At 48.4% G+C, this 16,795-nt stretch overlaps 1 protein-coding gene across 1 annotated transcript in view; it reads right to left on the reverse strand.

Moving 5' to 3' along the window:
* FAM47E (family with sequence similarity 47 member E) overlaps nt 1-15,180 on the reverse strand; it is a 67,682-nt gene extending 52,502 nt beyond the window's left edge. The window contains exon 1 of the mRNA XM_073599847.1: nt 15,074-15,180. The gene's annotated coding sequence lies outside the window, so the exon portion shown is untranslated. The remainder of the gene's footprint in view (nt 1-15,073) is intronic.
* Nucleotides 15,181-16,795: the final 1,615 nt, after the last annotated feature.

Here is a 16,795-nt window from a genome sequence, read left to right on the forward strand (position 1 = left end):
GCGGCGATAAGACAGCGGCAGCAGACCGGGCCCCTCGCTGGCAAAAGAGCTGGAAGAAGACAGCGGAGGGGCCCGGGAGAAGAGGCCGAACACCGGGAGAAGTCGGAAGGAGACCCCCCGAAGTCGGACGAAGACCCCGGAGCTGCCTAATAAATTATTCTTAAAATCTGTGTACTGTGTTTTTTTTATTGACACTTTTTTTCCCTAGGTGAATGGGTAGGGGTACCATGTACCCCATACTCATTCACTTAGGGTGGGGGGCCGGGATCTGGGAGCCCCCTTATTAAAGGGGGGCTCCCGGATTCCAATAAGCCCCCCGCCCACAGACCCCAACAACCAACGGCCAGGGTTGTCGGGAAGAGGACCTTGTCCTCATCAACATGGGGACAAGGTGCTTTGGGGTGGGCCCCAGGGCGCCCCCCTCCCCCAAGGCACTCACCCCCCCATGTTGAGGGCATGCGGCCTGGTACGGCTCAGGAGGGGGGTGCTCACTCGTCCCCACCCCCTTTCCTGGCCGGCCGGGCTGCGTGCTCGGATAAGGGACTGGTATGGAATTTGGGGGGGACCCCCAAGACGATTTTTCGGCGTAGGGGGTTCCCCTTACAATCCATACCAGACCTAAGGGCCTGGTATGCCCCCAGGGGGAACCCACGCCGGTTTTTAATTTAAAATTTGGCGCAGCGTTCCCCCCTCAGGATTCATACCAGACAGCTGTCAGCACTGCCTGTCACTCATCGGGAAAGGAAAAAAAGTTTTCCTTTCCCGATGAGTGAGCCATCTCAGCGCTGGCTCCCGTGATGGGGCTCGCAGTTGTCAAATCTCGCTGAGAAATGCGGCGAGATTGACACAATATCGCGGTCACCTACTGTAGTAGATGATAGGCTCAGCAATGGCATACAATGCCAAGCTGCTGCTAACAAAGCAAACAGAATATTGGCATGCATTAAAAAGGGGATCAACTCCAGAGATAAAACGATAATTCTCACGCTTTACAAGACTCTGGTCTGGCCGCACCTAGAGTATGCTGTCCAGTTCTCAGGAAGGATGTACTGGAAATAGAGCGATTACAAAGAAGGGCAACAAAACGAATAAAGGGTCTGGAGGATATTAGTTATGAGGAAAGGTTGCGAGCACTGAACTTATTCTCTCTGGAGAAGAGACGCTTGAGAGGGGATATGATTTCAATTTATAAATACCGGACTGGTGACCCCACAATAGGGATAAAACTTTTTTGCAGAAGCGAGTTTAACAAGACTCGTAGCCACTCATTAAAATTAGAAGAAAAGATGTTTAACCTTAAACTACGTAGAGGGTTTTTTACTGTAAGAGCGGCAAGGATGTGGAATTCCCTTCCACAGGTGGTGGCCTAAGCGGGAAATATCGATAGTTTCAAGAAACTATTAAATAAGCACCTGAATGACCACAACATACAGTGATATACAATGTAATACTGACATATAATCACACGCATGGGTTGGACTTGATGGACGTGTGTCTTTTTTCAACCACACCTACTATGTAACTAGGTTTTTTGTTGTGATTTGTGGGGGAGGGGAGAGAAGGAATGAGATTATGAATAATGACAAATGCCCAACTAGGGTTGTTTGCTGAAATTCTTGTGCATTTTTTCCATCAAAAGTGGGTTTATGTGGCCATGCTGTCAATGTTGTGTGTGTGCATTCCTGTCTGAACAAGCATTTATGGTTTGGGAGCATCTTCTGACCTTCTACTCTTTGATCTCATTGCTTAATCTTGTACACAGAAATGCAGCTTCCAGCAGAACATACTCCCCAATGTATGTGTGTGGATTGTGGGGTGGTGGTGGGTGTTATAGTTTGAATATGTGCCTTTTTTAATATGTTGTAATGCTTTGTAAGAATAATGACTGTTAAGTATGTTTCTATAATCTTGCAGATAAAAAATGTGATGTGCTACCTGTTATACACTGAAAGTAAAGCTTTGTCAACTCTAAGGTTTAGACAAATTTTAGATTGTAAGCTCCTATGAGCAGGGCCCTTAAAACCCAATTACTAACTGTTTTGTTAAATGTAGCACCATACAGTGGAGACGGAAAGTATTCAGACCCCCTTAAATTTTTCACTCTTTGTTATAGTGCAGCCATTTGCTAAAATCATTTAAGTTCATTTTTTTTGACAGAAAAACACAGAATTGTTGACATTTTTGCAGATTTATTAAAAAAGAAAAACTGAAATATCACATGGTCCTAAGTATTCAGACCCATTTCTCAGTAATTAGTAGAAGCACCCTTTTGATCTAATACAGCCATGAGTCTTATTGGGAAAGATGCAACAAGTTTTTCACACCTGGATTTGGAGATCCTCTGCCATTCCTCCTTGCAGATCCTCTCTAGTTCTGTCAGGTTGGATGGTAAACATTGGTGGACAGCCATTTTTAGGTCTCTCCAGAGATGTTCAATTGGGTTTAAGTCAGGGCTCTGGCTGGGCCATTCAAGAACAGTCACGGAGTTGTGAAGCCACTCCTTCGTTATTTTAGCTGTGTGTTTAGGGTCATTGTCTTGTTGGAAGGTAAACCTTCGGCCCAGTCTGAGGTCCTGAGCACTCTGGAGAAGGTTTTCGTCGAGGATATCCCTGTACTTGGCCGCATTCATCTTTCCCTCGATTGCAACCAGTCGTCCTGTCCCTGCAGCTGAAAAACACCCCCACAGCATGATGCTGCCACCACCATGCTTCACTGTTGGGACTGTATTGGACAGGTGATGAGCAGTGCCTGGTTTTCTCCACACATACCGCTTAGAATTAAGGCCAAAAAGTTCTATCTTGGTCTCATCAGACCAAAGAATCTTATTTCTCACCATCTTGGAGTCCTTCAGGTGTTTTTTAGCAAACTCCATGCGGGCTCTCATGTGTCTTGCACTGAGGAGAGGCTTCCGTCAGGCCACTCTGCCATAAAGCCCCGACTGGTGGAGTGTGCAGTGATGGTTGACTTTCTACAACTTTCTCCCATCTCCCGACTGCATCTCTGGAGCTCAGCCACAATGATCTTTTGGTTCTTCTTTACCTCTCTCACCAAGGCTCTTCTCCCCCGATAGCTCAGTTTGGCCAGAGGGCCAGCTCTAGGCAGTGTTCTGGTCGTCCCAAACGTCTTCCATTTAAGGATTATGGAGGCCACTGTGCTCTTAGGAACCTTAAGTGCAGCAGAACTTTTTTTGTAACCTTGACCAGATCTGTGCCTTGCCACAATTCTGTCTCTGAGCTCTTCAGGCAGTTCCTTTGACCTCATGATTCTCATTTGCTCTGACATGCACTGTGAGCTGTAAGGTCTTATATAGACAGGTGTGTGGCTTTCCTAATCAAGTCCAATCAGTATAATTAAACACAGCTGGACTCTCAAGGATGATCAGAAGAAATGGACAGCACTTGAGTTAAATATATGAGTGTCACAGCAAAGGGTCCGAATACTTAGGGCCATGTCATATTTCAGTTTTTCTTTTTTAATAAATCTGCAAAAATGTCAACAATTCTGTGTTTTTCTGTCAATATGGGGTGCTGTGTGTCTGAATACTTTCCGTCCCCACTGTATATTCTGAAGAATATTTATTTTTTTATGCTAGTAAATGTACATAATTTTGTTTCTGCTGGCAAAATAAAAGTACATTATTGAGCTTGTTTGTTGTTCTCTTTTCTTTCTTCTTTTTAATTAGTTTTGGGGGGGGGGGTTTGGGGAAGTGCAATATCTTAGGCCCCTTTCACACTGGAGCGGTTTCCAGGCGGTATTGCGCTAAAAATACCGCCTGAAAACCGCCCCTAAACAGCCTCCGCTGTTTGTTCAGTGTGAAAGCCCTCGGGCTTTCACACTGAAGCGGTGCGCTCACAGGACGGTAAAAAAAGTCCTGCGAGCCGCTTCTTTGGAGCGGGGAAGGAGCGGTGTATTCACCACTCCTAAACCGCTCCTGCCCATTGAAATAAATGGGACAGCGCGGCTATACCGCGGTAATTACGCGGCTATAGCCGCGCTGTACGAGCGGATTTAACCCTTTTTCGGCCGCCAGCGGGGGTTAAAACCGAACCGCTAGCGGCCGAATACCGCTACAAGAACGACGGTACAGCAGCGCTAAAAATAGCGCTGTTGTACCGCCGACGCCCCCACCGCCCCAGTGTGAAAGGGGCCTTACTCTTATCCATAGAAATTATAAAATATAATTGTGCACCAAAAAACCTAATCTCTTCAGCACGCCTGCAAGTAAAAGATAAAGGTGTTTAGGTGGAGTCTTTGTATATAACAGCTGTGGAGAATTGCAGGTAATGAATTCAGCTGGTGGATAGACAGTGTTGTATGTGTCAGCCCTTGTTCACATTGGTGCAATCAAAACGCATGCCAAATCGACGGCAATTGCACTGTCCTTACTGGTGCGGCACTGCAATTTCCAAAAGTAGTTTCTGTACTACTTTTGGTGACTTCGGGGTGTGATTTCCATTGACATCGGTGCAGAAACCTGCACAGATGTCTCTGAAATCATCCCCCCCCCCCTTGCAGTTGGGACTGACACGCGGTAATGAAATTGTGAGTTCAGCTGAACTCGCACTATTTCCTCCCACTGTCAATGTGAACCAGGGCTCAAACTGGGCCTTTGTAATTCACCTGCTGCAATCCCAAGGACACCATTTCTTATTAAACTCCCTTAAGTTTGCCTTCAAATATTGTTATATGTAGAAATACAGATTTGCATATCTGCAAATAAACTAGAATAAAAAATACTAATCATGTTTGCGATCGCAGCTGCGATCAAAAGAGCATGGTTTCACCTTCTGACCCGGAAATTAGTCATTGTAATCACCCGGAAGTGCCGGTCAGGATCTCCATCTAGGTGGACATGGTGAGGTCCCTCTTTAGCAAATAAGAGGTGCTGCTCGTTGGCCGTGTAAGTGTAGAATATGTGCTTACTCAATGTGGAGGTGGATGTGGTAGTTAGATTTGGGTTGGTTGGGGTTCATTGATTTGTTTGGCATCATCACACATTTGCATCCGTCCCATGTGCACACATCACTTCCTGCATTTGTTCTACTGATGTCAATCAGTAAGGACTATGCAAATATAAATGAGAGCTCCTTTTATTAAAATAAATTTATATATATATATTATATATATATATATATATATATATATATATATATATATATATATATATATATATATATATAATATGGCTTGTTTCACACTTGGTTGACTTTTCCAGCAAATTTGGACCTCCGAGTTGTATGACAAGTTGTACCCTATGATTCTCAATGATAACCATACATATCTGTGCTACTTCAAGTCGCACCAACTTCAAAGTAGTCTCTGTACTACTTTGGTTTGACTTTCATGCGACTTGAGGTACAAAAGTTGCTATATTACACAGGCATTCCCAGAAGTTGGGGCAAAGTGGCAGCGAAATAGTGTGACTTGTGTGACTAATGTGAATGAGATTCATGCATAGCACCTTTGAATTTGGCCCTATTGTCACTTGTGCATCCTGAAAGTGGGGCAAATTCGTCCCTGCATTACCTTGGTTTGACTTTGATGCGATTTGAGGCCCATACACCACAAGATTACACAGGCATTGCTTCAAGTCACGGCAAAGCTGTGCAATTTTAAGGTCGCACAAATGCAAATAGGGCCTAATTCAAAGGGTTTCTCAATTAATCTCATTAGGTTACTTTCACACTTGGGTGACTTTTCATGCAGCTTTGGACTTCAGAGTGGCATGAAAAGTTGCTCCCCACGATTTCCATTCATATCTATGCAACTTCACCCATGTTTACATAGCTCTGAATTGACATGTCAAATTGCAGGCAAAATCGGCGCCTATTGACGGCAATGGAACTGTCCGAATTGGTGCGACGCCGCACAGATTCCCAAAAGTAGTTCCTGCACTACCTTGGGCGACTTCAGGGGGCGATATCTTACCTCCCAACTTTTTGAGATGGGTATTATTAGCAAAAGTATGTAGGCATAGGACACACCCCCTAAAACACCTCCTTAAAGGAGAATTATTCCCCCAAAAAAACCCAAAAAGAATTATTAGTTAAACCCCTAAGTTTTTTTTATCAATAATATTCCTTTAGATTGGCTTTGGAAATTTACAAACAAAGCAATTTAGAAATTAGATGAAAGGTTTAGCGCTGGGAAACCCTTTTTGAAAGATAAAAAGTTCAATGAGTACCATTCATATCTGTGCGACTTCAAGTCACACCAACTTCAAAGTAGTCCCTGTATTATTTTGGTCCAACTTTTATGCGAGTTGAGGTCCATAGACCTCAAGTTTACACAGAAATTCCCTGAAATCGCGGCAAAATTGCAGACGCAAAATCGTAGGAAAATTGAGCGACTTTCCCTGCTACTCCTTCATCCATAGACCTCAAGATTACAAAGGCATTGATTAAAGTGGCATCAAAACTGCGCGACTTTCAGGTCGCTAAAGTCACTGTGCTGAGTACTGTTATACCTAGAATATAAAGTAGTCCCACCATCAAACACTAGTAAACGTATGTTCTCAATATAATTGTGCTCAAACGGCTGAAAATCCCACAGATGGTATCACCTACTGAAAGCTTGCATTGTACTCAGCAGCATATGCTGAAAAGAGGCAAACGCCTATTAGCCAATGCAACATCAGCATGAGCATGGTTGTTACTATAATATTAATGCCTGAAAGGCAAAACATTATTGGTATAAAATCATACATCAAACAGAATCGGACTGCGGGCAGGGGGTTTATCGGAATCTGGAAGCCCCCTTTAACAAGGGGGTCTCCAGATCCTGCCCCCCTATGTGAATGGGTATAGGGTACATCATACCCGTTTACAGGGGCGGACTGACAACTCATGGGGCCCCCGGGCAATAGAAGATCATGGGGCCCCCTGTGTCTCCGCCCACATGCAAGCCGCACCTACACAAAGCCCCACTTACATGGGGCACACAGTAAGGCACATCACATGGCACACTGCAGAGCACGGGGCACATCATGGGGCACAGGGCATGGGGCACACAGTAGGGCACATCACAGGACACATAATGGGGCACCCAGCAGGGTTTATTATGCTGTACACATCAGGGCACATTATTGAGCACAGCATGGTGCATCACAGAGGGTACAGGGCACATCAGTGGGTACACAGCGGGGCACATCACAGAGCACATCGGGAGATACACATCAGGGAACGTGCTGCACATCACAGGGCATGTGGCAAATAGTAGGGCACACAGCAGGGCACACAGTAGGGCACATCCTTGGGAACAGGACACAGGCGGTACACATCAGGGCACACATCCCAGGGCATGGGGCACACAGAGCACATTACAGGGCACACAGTAGAGCACAACAGGCGGTACACAGCAGGGCACATCACAAGGCACATCACAGGGCAAGGGGCACAGAGTAGGGCACATAAGGGGGTACACTAGCAGGGCACATCACAGGCCATGGGGCACGCAGTAGGGCAAATAGCAGGGCACAAACCAAAACACAGGGCACACAGTAGAGCACTGGGATCCTCCAGACTTAACACAGTGTCTTTCAGGGTAGCCATCAGGGCGGAAGGCGACACAGTGGGGGTGGAGGACACAGGGAGACACCATGGGGGGGGGGGGTTGGAGGGCACAGGGGGACACTGTAGGTGGGTGGAGGGCACAGGGGGACACTGTGTGTGAGTGGCACAGGGAGACACCATGGGGGGGGATGGAAAACACAGGGGGACACTGTGGGGGGTGAAGGGCACAGGGAGATACTGTGGGGAGGTGGAGGGCACAGGGGGACACTGTGGGGAGGTGGGGGGCACAGGGGGACACTGTGGAGGGGTGGAGGGCACTGTGGGGGGGAGGTGGAGGGCACATCACAGAGCACATCGGGAGATACACATCAGGGAACGTGCTGCACATCACAGGGCATGTGGCAAATAGTAGGGCACACAGCAGGGCACACAGTAGGGCACATCCTTGGGAACAGGACACAGGCGGTACACATCAGGGCACACATCCCAGGGCATGGGGCACACAGAGCACATTACAGGGCACACAGTAGAGCACAACAGGCGGTACACAGCAGGGCACATCACAAGGCACATCACAGGGCAAGGGGCACAGAGTAGGGCACATAAGGGGGTACACTAGCAGGGCACATCACAGGCCATGGGGCACGCAGTAGGGCAAATAGCAGGGCACAAACCAAAACACAGGGCACACAGTAGAGCACTGGGATCCTCCAGACTTAACACAGTGTCTTTCAGGGTAGCCATCAGGGCGGAAGGCGACACAGTGGGGGTGGAGGACACAGGGAGACACCATGGGGGGGGGGTTGGAGGGCACAGGGGGACACTGTAGGTGGGTGGAGGGCACAGGGGGACACTGTGTGTGAGTGGCACAGGGAGACACCATGGGGGGGGGATGGAAAACACAGGGGGACACTGTGGGGGGTGAAGGGCACAGGGAGATACTGTGGGGAGGTGGAGGGCACAGGGGGACACTGTGGGGAGGTGGGGGGCACAGGGGGACACTGTGGAGGGGTGGAGGGCACTGTGGGGGGGAGGTGGAGGGCACAGGGGGGCACTGTGGGGAGGTGGGGGGCACAGGGGGACACTGTGGGGAGGTGGGGGCACAGGGGGCACTGTGGGGAGGTGGAGGGCACAGGGGGACACTGGGGGGTGGAGGGCACAGGGGGGCACTGTGGGGGGGGGTGGAGGGCACAGGGGGGCACTGTGGGGAGGGGGAGGTGGAGGGCACAGGGGGGCACTGTGGGGGGCACAGGGGGACACTGTGGGGAGGTGGGGGCACAGGGGGACACTGTGGGGAGGTGGAGGGCACAGGGGGACACTGTGGGAAGGTGGGGGGGCACAGGGGGACACTGTGGGGAGGTGGAGGGCACAGGGGGGCACTGTGGGGAGGGGGGAGGTGGGGGGCACAAGGGGGCACTGTGGGGGGCACATGGGGACACTGTGAGGAGGTGGGGGGGCACAGGGGGGCACTGTGGGGAGGTGAGGGCACAGGGGGGCACTGTGGGGAGGTGGGGGGCACAGGGGGACACTGTGGGGAGGTGGGGGGCACAGGGGGGCACTGTGGGGAGGGGGGAGGTGGGGGGCACAAGGGGGCACTGTGGGGAGGTGGGGGGCACATGGGGACACTGTGGGGAGGTGGGGGGGCACAGGGGATCACTGTGGGGAGGTGGGGGGCACAGGGGGTCACTGTGGGGAGGTGGGGGGCACTGTGGGGAGGTGGGGGGCACAGGGGGACACTGTGGGGAGGTGGGGGTCACTGTGGGGAGGTGGGGGGCACAGGGGGACACTGTGGGGAGGTGGGGGTCACTGTGGGGAGGTGGGGGGCACAGGGGGTCACTGTGGGGGTGGAGGGCACACAGGGGGGCACTGTGGGGAGGTGGGGGGCACAGGAGGACACTGTGGGGAGGTGGGGGGTACAGGGGGACACTGTGGGGAGGTGGAGGGCACTGTGGGGAGCACAGGGGGCACTGTGGGGAGGTGGGGGCACAGGGGGTCACTGTGGGGAGGTGGGGGGCACAGGGGGACACTGTGTGGAGGTGGGGGTCACTGTGGGGCACAGGGGGACACTGTGGGGAGGTGGGGGTCACTGTGGGGAGGTGGGGGGCACAGGGGGTCACTGTGGGGGGTGGAGGGCACAGGGGGCACTGTGGGGAGGTGGGGGCACAGGAGGACACTGTGGGGAGGTGGGGGGCACAGGGGGACACTGTGGGGGCACAGGGGGACACTGTGGGGAGGTGGGGGTCACTGTGGGGAGGTGGGGGGCACAGGGGGTCACTGTGGGGGTGGAGGGCACACAGGGGGGCACTGTGGGGAGGTGGGGGGCACAGGACACTGTGGGGAGGTGGGGGGCACAGGAGGACACTGTGGGGAGGTGGGGGGGCACAGGGGGACACTGTGGGGAGGTGGGGGGCACAGGGGGACACTGTGGGGAGGTGGGGGGCACAGGAGGACACTGTGGGGAGGTGGGGGGCACAGGGGGACACTGTGGGGAGGTGGGGGACACTGTTGGGAGGTGGGGGGCACAGGGGGACACTGTGGGTGGGAAGCTGTGCAGCAACTTTCTAATAGCAGCACGTGGTGCAAGCTGCTGCACTTTCCTTCCTACATGCAGAGTAGCGCGGGAAGCGGCTGTATACAGACCTCTCGTGATGCGCTCCTCCTCCTCCTCGCCGGCCCCTCCTCTTTTCTGTCCGTCCGAGGTGATGACAGATACAAGCACCTGGGGTGGACGGGAGGGAAGGAGGGGCCGGCGGGGAGGAGGAGGAGCGCATCACGAGGTGTGTGTATACACTGCAGTCTCTTAGCAGTGAGCAGAGACCCGATCAGCCCGTCAATCACAGCTAGCTGACGGGTAGATCGGGTCCCGAAGTGGAAGCTGCCATGGGGCCCCCTACTGGCCACGGGCCCTCGGTCAGCGTCCGAACTGCCCGATGGTCAGTCCGCCCCTGCCCGTTTACCAAAAAAAGCAGTATAAAATAACTCCAAGCTGTCTTCTTCCCTGAGCCGTCTTCTCCTGCCACTGTTTCTCCCACCGCCATCTTCTCCCCGAGCTGTCTTCTCCCAGAGCCTTCTCTCCTACCGCCGCCGTCTTCTCCATCTACTGTGTTCTTCCACACCGCCGGTTACACGCTAATAAAAAAAAAGGCGCTCTTCTTCTGTGGCGGCCTTCCTCCACTGTGTGGTCACCCACTGTGTGGCGTTTCTTACATGGGGTGGGCTCTCCGGGTGACGTCATCAGATGGCCACAGAAGACCGCCACAGAAGAAGAGCGGCTTTTTTTTAATCATTAGCGGGTAACCAGCTGCGCGGAAGAACACAGCAACTGGAGAAGACGGCTCGGGAAGAAGAAACATCAAACACTAGTAAATGTATTTTCTATGTATGATTGTGCTAAGCCCAATAGGCTAGTGGTCAGAGCTTCTACTTTGAAAAACTCAGGCTTTGAAGGACTCATGGGTTCAAATCCCACAGAGAGATGCTAAAAGATTTCATTGGTGAAAAAAAAAGTGAATGCCAATTAGCCAAAGCAGCATATGCTAAAAATAGGCGAATGCCAATTAGCCAATGCACTTTAATTTGGCTGACTCTATTATAACTCTTCAAACGCATGCAATGGTATGTAAGTATTCTATAATATTATGGTATGGAATTTCAAACACCACACACTAGCTAATGGCCAGTTTACATTTTTTGTTTGTTTATTTTAATTCGCTTGTGTACTGGAAAAATAAACACAGCTGGTGAATGGTAGGTTGGCTGGGATTTGAACCCGTGCCGTGAGTGTTGTGGAGACATCTGAGCAGACCACCAAGCCATTGTGCTAAGTACTTTGAACCCTGCATAATAGTGTAGTATGATTAAAGAATGAACATAAATAATTACCACTTTTTAGTCACCTAAATAAAAAAAAAAACATGAAAAAAACAACATACAACAAACAGGTAACTTAAATGTTCAATACATGTAACTTTACAGAATAACAGACAATACTCTGTAATAATCATTCATAACTATATTCGTTAGCAAAAGAAGGAAAAAAACTAGGAATACTAATTGCAATATACATCAATAGATGCACATGAGGTAGAGCACATATCACATAAAAATGTTTATTTCACATACATGGATCATAGTTGCAGTGCAGTGCTATATAATAACTTAGTAGAAATTGGCATTTGCATATACGCGGAATTGCTAACTAGTGCTGATTTCCAAATTTACTAACGTATGTTTGCCGCTAATAGCGGCCTTTTTCATTTGCACGTTCGAATGTTGAAATCTTAATTGCCTAAAATGTTTGCTATTATATGTAATAGTGCCCAGTACTTCCCGGCGCTAAAGTAAATGACCCCCTATGTGTCAATTTCCTTTTTCGTGTGATAGGATCTAGAACAAAGCATCATGGCATGTGTAGTTCAGAATGCTGAAGTGACTATGCCAGCAGGACTGATCTGAACTACAATTAACCGTATGCTGAATGGACACAAGGGATTGCTGGGAAAGGGTATAAAAATGGCTGGTGCGGCCTAGATCAGTCTTTCAGGATACCCTTTGACTCTGCCAGCGTGACAGTGAGCTGCTGTTGATTTGCGGCCTACACAGCAGGGAGCCGGACAGCTATACCCAAGGGGACCTCTGTGGACAGCCTCGCTTCTTCCCTGCAACGGACCGGAGGGTGTCCCAGGTCATCCAGAGATGCCTGCACTTCAGATCTCAGTGGGCTGTAGCGTGGCGCGGTGGGCACCATTTCCCAGAGCCAGGATACAGAGAGAGTTCCTGTTAGAGTCTTCTAATCATCTGTGTCCTTGCCAACTGTATCTGAGTTCCAGAGTGGTGAGCGGGCATAGCCCATCTTATTGTTAAAGACATCGCTTTCAGACATCATTCACACAGTTCAGCTGGTGGTACTTGTAGTTCCACTGAGGTCAGTTCTTATTTTATAATGAACACTGAAAGCAGACATCTATGCCCAGTTCACATTATTGATTCTAGTAGCTATACTGGCTAACACTATTAGGATCATATCAAAGGAGGTTACAATACAACAAGGATAACCTAAAGTTCTGCTAAATTTGCCATACCTTGTTATCAAGGATCACGTTAGTTACAACACAACGAGGCTAGCTAAAGACATCTGGACTTCAAGGAACACCCTTTTACCTTTTGTTATCCTTTTCCCTCATCTGCTTTAATTGCATTGGACTTCATCTAAAGCAGGGGTCTTCAAACTACGGCCCTCCAGCAATGGCGTCCCTAGGGGGGGCCAGAGGGGGCCCTGACCCCCCCCAACATTATGCTGTGCCCCACCATGTGCCCCCCCCCCAATAAAAATTTTTTTTTTTACAAAAAATCAATGTCTAAGAGGGAGAGAGTCCCCAGTCAGCTCCTGCGGGTGATTCCTCCCCCCTCCCTCTGCTTGCTGACACTGCATAATGCGAACGCTCACACAACCACGGCCGCCCGATCTGCTCCTTCACCTGCATCCTCATTGGCAGGGAGAAGAGCAAGTTGCAGGAAGGACTCCACCAGGACTCTCAGTTACTGAAAAAACAGACTGATTTCTCCCATCCTTAGGACAGGAGAACCAGCCTGTAAATTCCAAGAGATGCCAGACCAGAGCAGTCAATAGCAGGGGCAGGACAGCAAGAGGAGGCTGGGAAACCCCACAGTGGCAGAACACCAGAGCCCGGAGGCAAGACAACCTTTGCAACCCTGATAGTTCTCCCACTGCTTTGGATCCTTATATTTTCTTGGTATGCTGGTGACATATATATCTTGTTTTCTTATTCAAAAAACAAACAGGAGGGGCTTTTGGACTTTTTAGGCACAACTACAAAATACTAGTTATATAAAATAATATTTTATTAGAAAAATACATAGAAAAAAGGACATTGATAAAACACCACAACATGTGTATATATAAAGGCGCTAGCTATACAACACCATCTAAAGTGTACAATTCTTCGGACATCTGGGTAATCACTCCAAATACTGATCGGTTCGAGAAGATGGCTAGATAGTAAATCCGCAATCAATTCATGTCATGTGGACATTCGATGCTCGACATGTTTCGCGTGTCATTACGCTTCTTCAAGAGCGAAACAATATGTGTTGTGGCTATCAAAGTACATAACATAGCAAATATATGATTAATTAACATATACATCCGTAAAAAACAGACATCTATGTTGACGCCACATATTATGAATTTAAAAAAATGTATGCTGGTTCCGCACTTATCACCGCTCTGTCTGAACCAGCATACATTTTTTTAAATTCATAATATGTGGCGTCAACATAGATGTCTGTTTTTTACGGATGTATATGTTAATTAATCATATATTTGCTATGTTATGTACTTTGATAGCCACAACGCATATTGTTTCGATGACACGCGAAACATGTCGAGCATCGAATATCCACATGACATGAATTGATTGCGGATTTACTATCTAGCCATCTTCTCGGACCGATCAGTATTTGGAGTGATTACCCAGATGTCCGAAGAATTGTACACTTTAGATGGTGTTGTATAGCTAGCGCCTTTATATATACACATGTTGTGGTGTTTTATCAATGTCCTTTTTTCTATGTATTTTTCTAATAAAATATTATTTAATATAACTAATATTTTGTAGTTGTGCCTAAAAAGTCCAAAAGCCCCTCCTGTTTGTTTTTTGAATATGATTTTGTAGGACGTGGCACAGGTTTATTTTTTTGTGTATCCACGGTGCCACTCTGTGCTACGATACACCTCCATTTTTGCATATATATCTTGTTTTCTGCCACCCTGGGGGACCCCAATACAGTAGGAAGGGAGCTCACTGCAGAACATGTGAAAGGGCCGTTGTGGGGTCGTAGTAAAGGGCCCAGTATATATTTATATATCTATATATATCTATATAGATATATATATATCTATATAGATATATAGATATATATATCTATATAGATATATATATATCTATATAGATATATATATATGCATTTTATAGTTGCTCCCCTACTTTTGTCCCTGTCCCCCCATGTGCCCCCCCTAAATATGAAAGCTGGAGACGCCACTGCCCTCCAGTTGTTCAGGAACTACAATTCCCATCATGCCTAGTCATGTCTGTGAATGTCAGAGTTTTACAATGCCTCATGGGACGTGTAGTTGTGCAACAGCTGGAGGGCCGTAGTTTGAGGATCCCCGATCTAAAGGGAGCCAGCCAATTTGAATATAGTAGTCTGTATATTGCTTCTTTATACTGTGCAAGATTTAGTGGCCTGTGAGTTGAGGAGGCAGAAAGGAGAAACCTGACACAGAAGATATAGTGCTAGTTGTCTACCCTTCTGTTAACCTGTTCATGTAGGTTTCTGTGATTGGGTTATTTGTGCTCATTTACATTTAAAGGCACTTTGCACCATTGTATTGCATTTCTGATAAGTATAGATAAAATATCTGTTTGTAAGAGTATTTTCTTATTAGCTGACAAAGTTGAGATATACCTATTTTTGTGTTCTTACTAATACAGTAAACATACTTGAACTGTTTCTTTAATACTGTGTGAGTTTCTACTTACTTATACAGTTGGTATTATGACTGAACCCAGGGTGTCGGAGGTAATGGAGGATTTGCAGAGTCGAGGTAATCAGTGGGGTACAGAGTCTATTAGCAGCCCTTACGGGGGTACCGCTACACCTGTAAAACAGACATTTATGACCTGAAGTGTTCATGAGGCCTTATTATTATTATTATTATTATTATTATACATGATTTATATAGTGCCAACAGTTTGCGCAACGCTTTACAATGTAGACGGGGGGACAGCACAATTACAGTATAGTACAATACAGAAGGGACAGGAGGGCCCTGCTCGTAGAGCTTACATTTTAAAGGGAGGGGGTGGTGGTACAAAAGGTAATAGATGCAGGGAATGATGGGGGTGGCTCAGAGACAGCTGTTAGGTGGGTGTGGGATAGGCTTCCCTGAATAAGTGAGTTTTCAGGGATCTCCTAAAGGTGGACAGGTTAGGGGCTGAATGGGGCAGGGAGTTCCAGAGGATGGGAGAGGCTCTGGAGAAGTCCTGAAGGCGAGCATGAGAGGAGGTAACAAGGGAGCTAGAGAGCAGGAGGTCCTGGGAGGAGCGGAGGGGACGATTTGGGCGATATCTGCAGATGAGGTTGGTGATGTAGCTGGGGACAATGTTGTGGATGGTCTTGTATGTTGTGGTTAGCATTTTGAATTTTGTACGGTGGGGTAGGGGAAGCCAGTGAAGGTATTGGCAGAGAGGTACAGCAGTCACGGATCGATTAGTGAGGTGTATTAGTCTAGCAGTAGCATTCATAATAGACTGAAGGGGGGATAGCCTGCGTAAGGGTAGGCCATTAAGGAGAGATTTGCAATAGTCAAGGCAGGAAATAATCAAGGAGTGAATAAGTTGCTTTGTGGTGTCATTAGTCAGGAAGGGTCGAATTCTGGAGATGTTCCAAAGGTTAAGGTGGCAGGATTTAGCCAGTGATTGGATGTGGGGGCTGAAGGAGAAGTCAGAGTCAAGGATTACACCCAGCACCCTGGCATGTGTGGAGGGACCAATGGTTGTGCTGTTGATCTTAATGGTAAAGTCATGAGGGGGTACCGGGAAGGAGGAAATATTACAAGCTCAGTTTTAGAAAGATTGAGTTTGAGAAAGTGGTGTGACATCCATACCGATATGTCATTCAGTAAGTTTGAGATCCGTGAGGAGATCGAGGGGGTGAGTTAAGGAGTGGAGATCTGGGTGTCATCGGCGTAGAGGTGGTTTTGGAAGCCATGGGAGGTTATTAACTGGCCCAGGGAAGAGGTATAGAGCGAGAATAGGCCTTATGGAGAGGGAGCCTTGACTGATGGAAGCATGGCTATTGAGTGGGCGTGACTAAATGCAGGGAAGTTAAGTGGCTCCATCAGGATTAGCTACAAGCATAGGCGTGTACAGGGGTGTGTGTCAGGTGTGCCTGGGCACATCCAAATCATTACATGCATTTCCAATTCCCCCTACTGCCTGGGCTTTTCCTGTGTTGGCCCTGCAGTGTTGCTGGCTTCCTACCTTTCCCTCCAGCTGCTGCGGGGAACGTTTCAAGGTGGAGAGTGTGGGAAGGAGCTAGTACAGACCCGTATTTAAGGGAGGGCAAAAGGGGTAGCTGCCCTGGGCCCCATCATTGTTGTGGAGCCCAAAGCAGCTGCCTCATACTTGCCAACTATCCCAGTTTAAATTCCCTTGTTCCATGAAGTTTTAGTCCTGTGCTGTGTCCTGATATCTCAATGT

Source organism: Aquarana catesbeiana, linkage group LG01, assembly GCF_042186555.1.
Source record: "Aquarana catesbeiana isolate 2022-GZ linkage group LG01, ASM4218655v1, whole genome shotgun sequence".
Taxonomy (NCBI): Eukaryota; Metazoa; Chordata; class Amphibia; order Anura; family Ranidae; genus Aquarana; species Aquarana catesbeiana.